The 5,280-nt window shown below is 47.9% G+C and overlaps 1 pseudogene; it reads left to right on the top strand.

Annotated features, from left to right (window-relative positions):
• Nucleotides 1–520: 520 nt before the first annotated feature.
• LOC100426378 (zinc finger SWIM domain-containing protein 5-like) lies at nucleotides 521–4,422 on the top strand (annotated as a pseudogene).
• Nucleotides 4,423–5,280: the final 858 nt, after the last annotated feature.

The raw sequence follows: 5,280 nt of genomic DNA, 5'->3' as shown, positions 1-5,280 counted from the left end.
TAGGCAGTGAAAAATTTTGTGACCTGAGGCATAGGGTCAATTGGAAGGGGGAAAGAGGGAAAGTTTAAAGGAGGTAGAATCAGCTGCTCTGCATTGTTACAGCTGCTTCAAAGACATTAATGAAAAATAATATGCAATGGACAGCATAATTCTCTGCACTCTCAAAGGCCACCAGCTTATCCCTAATACATGAGGTTTGACTGCCCTTCTAACACTTTCTGTTTGCCTCACTGCAAATGTAATTAATGTTTTAGAAGTTAAATGTGGGTTATGCAGAAGTGGGAAGATGTTCTCCAGAACAGCAACTTTTTCCCCTTCTTCTATTCAAGTGAACCAGTTAACCATGTGTAATGATGATAAAAATAAAACGCTGTCAAAGTATTTAAATATGTAAAGACTATAAGGGAAAATATAAGTATTTACGAGTATCATAATTATTTTAAACTCAGTTTTTAATAAAAGAAAATATACTTTTTGTTTATTTCCTAATTTTTAAGAAGAGAAAAACTTGTGTCTTCCTATCTCTGAAACCCTTTTTCCATATGAATAGGGACCAGCTACAAAATTGCATTGGATATTTAATCACGTCACACTACCACACTGAAGTTCTTCCTACTGCACAGAAACTGGCAGATGAGATTCTATCCTCCAACTCAGAAATCAACCAAGTGAACAGCGCTCCTGACCCCATAGCTGGGGCCAGCATTGACAATGAGAACTGTTGGCATTTGGATGAAGAAGAGGTGAAAGAGCAAGTGAAGTTATTTCTCTCCCAGGGGGCTTACTATGACTCTGGAAAGCAACTCAACTCAATATTTGCCAAGGTTCAAGAAATACTGTGGATGAGAGATTCCAGTGGAGCAAGGATACTGATACTAATAACTGAGCAGTTTATGGCTGATCCATGACTCACACTCTGGAGTCAGCAAGGAACAAGCCTGATAGGCAAAGTCAGGCAACTCTGGAATGAGCTGGGGGCTTTATGGGTGTGCATAATTTTAAATCCACACTGCAAACTGGAGGAGAAATACTGCTGGCTACAGCAGCTGCAGAAGTGGAGTGACCTGGATGTCTGTCCCCTGGAGGATGGAAACTATGGACGTGAGCTGCCCAACATCACCAATGCACTTCCCCAGAATGCCATTTGCAGCCCAGACTCCTTATCCAGACCTAGACGTACGATATTCACAAGAGCCATTGAGGGTCATGAATTACACTGACAGGACAGCCACCTACAGCAAATAATCAGCAGTGATGTTTACACAGCTCCCGTCTGCCAGCACGAAAGTGAAAGACTACTCTTTAATTCCCCAAGCCAGCCACTGTGGCTTGAGCATGTGCCTACAGCCTGTGCTCAGGTTGATGCCCGACATTCCCATGGTTATCCAAAAGAGGCCCTCAGACTCACAGTCACCATTATTAATACTCTGAAGCTGCAGCAACAGCGGCAACTGGAAATCTACAAGCATGAGAAGAAAGAATTGTTGCAGAGAGGAACCACAACCATCACAAACCTGGAGGGCCAGGTAGGCTACCCCTGATCCCATTGGCTGCCCGTTTCTCACTTTGACTGAGGCCTGCCGCCTGAATGATGATGGCTATCTGGAGATGTCAGATATGAATGAAAGCAGAACTCCTGTGTACCGACATGTACCTGTGGCTGCAGGCTCCCCAAACACTAGTAAGTCTTACCTGTCATTGACCCTGGAAGTTGCATTGATGAACCTGGGTCAACAGACAATAATGCCTGAAGACCTCTACGCACAGGAGAAGGTGTCCCGTAAGGAAGAGCAGCTCCTAGGCCAACTCCAAGAGCTGCAGGTTGACGATGAGCTAGTGCAAACACTGCAAACAGTGTATCTTACTGCTGGAAGGGGGCCCTTTGAGCAGTCTGGGAGAAGTCATCCACTAAAAGAGTGTTCCCATGCAGACCTTTGCCAAGTATTTGTTCTCAGCTCTGCTGCCTCATGATCCAGATCTGTCCTATAAATTAGCCCTACGTGCCATGAGGTTACCTGTTTTAGAAAACTCAGCTTCTGGCCAGGTACAGTGGCTCACACCTATAATCCCAGCACTTTAGGAGGCTGAGGTGGGTGGATCATCTGAGGCCAGGAGTTCAAGACCAACCTGGCCAACATGGAGAAACCCCATCTCTACTAAAAATACAAAAAATAAAAATAAAAAAAAAATTAGCCAGGTATGGTGGCAGATGCCTGTAATCCCAGTTACTTGGGAGACTGAGGCAGGAGAATCACTTGAACCCAGGAGGCGGAGGCTGCAGTGAGCTGAGATCACACCACTGCACTTCAGCCTGGGTAACAAGAGCAAAACTCCGTCTCAAAAAAAAAAAAAAAAAATGAAACAGAGAAAACTCAGCTTCTGTAGGTGACACATCCCACCCTCACCATATGGTATCACAGCAGTGTGAACTGGCCTCTGCCATGCTGACTGCTGCCAAAAGAGACACTGAGACTCTGAACAATTCTGGAAGCAATACAGAAAAAAAGCACATTCATTCTTCTTTTCTCATCTTCACACTGGCCCAAATGCATTCAAGACTGCTACTCCCACTGTCAGTAGTACTGAGAGCACCCTGCTCACTGTGGCCCTGGGACTTGGGTTACAGGTGATGCAGATGACCTTATCGATCCTTAACTGGAGATGCCAGGAGATGGTACGGTGGTTGGTGACCTGTGCTACAGAAGTGGGTGATTCTCCTACTTCTGTCTATCCCCAGGGGAAGGGAATTTCTAGGCCCTACTCTTGGGATGGGACAATGAATCCTTTGAGCTTTCATATTCCTATTCTTGATGGCCTAAGAAAGGATGTGGCTGCTGGTGGGAGATGATGGCCTCTGTTCAGCCAACCCAAGCCCTGTTCTCACTGCGTGAACCATATCCTGAGGTCAGCAGAACTATGACCCTCTCATCAGAGACGTATCTAAGACAGTGAATTTTCAGCTGCCAATACTCAAGTGCTCCCTTGGGAGGTAGTGGGCCAGGTAGTTTCCTCCCCATCCCTGTCCATGCTTGTGAGCAACCCCAGACAACTTGGAGGCTCAGGACCCTTTCTAAAGCCCAAAGCCCCAGCACAAGACTCTACCCTGAGAGGCCTCACTTCAGCTAGAACCCCTGGCAGATCTCCAACCCTGGCCTGGGGGCAAGCAAACCGCAGACTCCACTGCTCCATCCTTGTGAGAGGCTAAGAGCACCTGCAGAAACCTACAACCTTCTAACCAGGGAAGGAAGGGTTAGCAAGAGACCCCAAACAGGGTCTGGCCATCTGGGATGCTCCCTTTCCCTGGTTTGCCTCAGATCATCTCAAAGTTGCTGAGGAGGAGGGAGAATTCATCTATGCAGGCCAAGTTCAAACCCCAAATGGTAATCTGGGCAGACCTGAATCAGGACCCAGATGGCACAGCTGAGCTCAGGCTCGCCCTGACAGGTGTGTGGGCCCTGGCGAGCATCTTGCAGAGCTGGTACACACTCTTCACTTCTACTGAGGCTACTAGTATTGTAGCTGCCACAGCCGTATCCCACACCACTATTCTGCGCCTCAGTCTTGACTATCCACAGCGGGAGGAACTGGCTAGCTATGTTCACACACTGGCCCTGCAGTGTGCTATGAAGCATCCACAGACCTGTGCCCCTGTCAGCCCTTACGCTCTGTGAGGAAGACCACATTGCCTTTGAGGCAGCCTAGCAGATTGCCACTGATGCTGACGCTGGTGGCATGAGCCATTCATAGCTGTTCACCATCGCCCACTACACAGGGCTCCATGGCTACCCGCTCCATGCCTTCAAGCTGGCCTCACTGGCCATGACCCATCTTACGGCCTACAACCAGGATACCCACACAGCCATCAATGATGTGCTCTGGGCTTGTGCCCTCAGCCACTCACTGGGCAAGAATGAGCTGGCAGCTCTCATCCCCCTGGTGATGAAGAGTGTGCACTGTGCCACAGTGCTTCCAGACATCCTGTGTGCGACACTGCACAGTGACTGCACCTGGCCTGGCTGGCACTCTAGGCCACGGTAGCTCTGGAAAGTTCATGTCCATTGACAAAGCTCCATTGTGCCAGTTGCCAATGATGCTGATGATACCATCAATACTTACACCAGCACTACAAACTCACGCCTAATACACGTCAGCTCTCACCACTATGGAAAGTTCATTGAATTTCTAAGCAAGGCTCTGGAGACTTTCCTGCTGCCCCAGGATGACCACCTGCAATTTGCTCAGTTCATCAACAACCTCAAACAGATCTACAAAGGCAAGAAAAAGCTGACACTGCTGGTGCTTTGCCTAAGAAAGCAGATAGCTCACCGCCAGGGCAGCCTGGGTCCCCAGGTAGGATCAGGACAGGCCAAGGACATTGAAACATTTGTCCACCCTGAAAGGACTCCGAGCACCTGTGACTGAGGCCAAAGGACTACAGGGCTAAGAACGGGGAGAGTCTAACTCTAGTTGATATGCCTTCCTTGGCAAGCTTCTCACTACAGCCCACTGTTCATGGAGGAGCTGGGCCCTGCAGATTGACCAGAGACTCCACAACATGCCACCTCCTGCCCCTATATCCTGCATGTTCTGAGCATTGGCCCTGTCTCCCTTGGCAAACACAGAACACTATTCTGTCCCAGGGACTGCTTAACCAGAGAAACAGATGCATTTATGGTGCTGTAAATACTATAGTATATGTGTTGCCAATTATTGTAAAGTTGTAACTATTTATAATTCTGGTTCTTGTTTGATGGGCACTTGAAGTAGCTGTGGGTGAAAAGATATGCTTATTTTCTGAAGAAAACTCACAATCATTTCTCAGGTTTCCCTTGCAGAGTGTATGCTGTTAGCAGTGGAAGAGCGGGGGTGCCACAGAGAAAAATAGCCAGTTCGAAAAAAAAATCCCAAGTCTAGTCTACGCAGAATCCCCCACCTATAGGCAGGCAGGGCATTTATAGCCAGTGGTGGGTGAGGGGCAGAGGCCAGAACTGGACTTAGACTTTTGCCTCACAAAGCTATGAGGACACTGAAGTTCCTGCTCCTGCCTCTTCAGGAGCCTTATGAGCGACTGAGAAACAAGTGCAGAGAGAAGATGAAGGTCTGGGAAGCCGCTGAGCTCATAATATTCTTCTATAATTATTTGCTGGCCCCTTCTGGGTTTAGGATTTTTTTTTTTTTTCCACTTAAGCTAAGTGCAGACCAGCCCTAGCCTCCAAGTCAGCAAGCAATGAGACTGTGGCAAAAACAGGCAGAAGAAGCCTGAGGTAGAAAGGCAGGGGA

Source organism: Macaca mulatta, chromosome 5 (assembly GCF_049350105.2).
Source record: "Macaca mulatta isolate MMU2019108-1 chromosome 5, T2T-MMU8v2.0, whole genome shotgun sequence".
Taxonomy (NCBI): Eukaryota; Metazoa; Chordata; class Mammalia; order Primates; family Cercopithecidae; genus Macaca; species Macaca mulatta.
Note: the sequence above shows the minus strand (reverse complement) of the source record. Positions and strands in the feature narration are given on the sequence as shown.